The sequence below is a fragment of the Eschrichtius robustus genome, chromosome 11 (genome assembly GCF_028021215.1).
Source record: "Eschrichtius robustus isolate mEscRob2 chromosome 11, mEscRob2.pri, whole genome shotgun sequence".
Taxonomy (NCBI): Eukaryota; Metazoa; Chordata; class Mammalia; order Artiodactyla; family Eschrichtiidae; genus Eschrichtius; species Eschrichtius robustus.
In genome coordinates, this window is record NC_090834.1 from 74668615 (window position 1) to 74669506 (window position 892).

Consider the following 892-nt stretch of genomic DNA (forward strand, 5'->3'; position numbering starts at 1 on the left):
CATATAAGTGATATCATATAGTATTTGTCTTTGACATTTCACTAAGTATAATACTCTCCAAGTCCATCCATGTTTTACTCTAGATCCAGCAGGGGGAGCCAGGTCCATGTTGATTAAAGGCAAAAACCAAACCAGAACAACACCCGCCCCCAAAAAAACACTAAAAAAAAACCCTTCTAATTTCCAAAGTATTCTATTTCCACCTTCCATTAAGTGTCCGTGAACAGCTCTTTCTTTCCTCTCTGTCTGAGAATTTAGGGCATAAAAATGAACTTGATACATGTCACAACAGAAAACTTACACTTTTTTGAATTACCTTGAAAATGTCAATATTCCATTTACCCATTTATTCCCATGAGCACGAATTGTTGCCTGCTCTGCCTGCTGGTCTGGGGCAGGACAAGAGGCAGCCAAAGTAGGGAAGGGTCAGACTAGAGATCTGTGATGGGGCAGCTAATAGGAGAGAGCAGCCACCTTCAGGGAGGAAGAGATCGTTGAATTGGATCTTGAAGGACAGTTAAGCATTCTTCAGTCAGTCATGGTTGGAACTGGCATTCCAGACTGTGAGAATAATATGAGCAAATAACAGATGCAGTGTATTTGTAGAATTACAGATAGGAGAGGAGCAAGGTTGAGGGTAGGTAAGATAATTCTGAAAAGTAACCTAAGTAGAGTTTATTTCAACAGTGTTGGATAATAGCTAACCATAATAACTAATATTTGTGTTAAATAAATATCTAATATTCAGCAAATACTTATATAGCACTTAATGTATTCCAAATGCAGTTGTAAGTACTTTATAAATATTAACTAATTTAATCTTCACACAATCTGATTATTCTCCCCATTTCCAAATGAAGAAACTGAGGAAAAGTGAGGTTGAATAATTTGC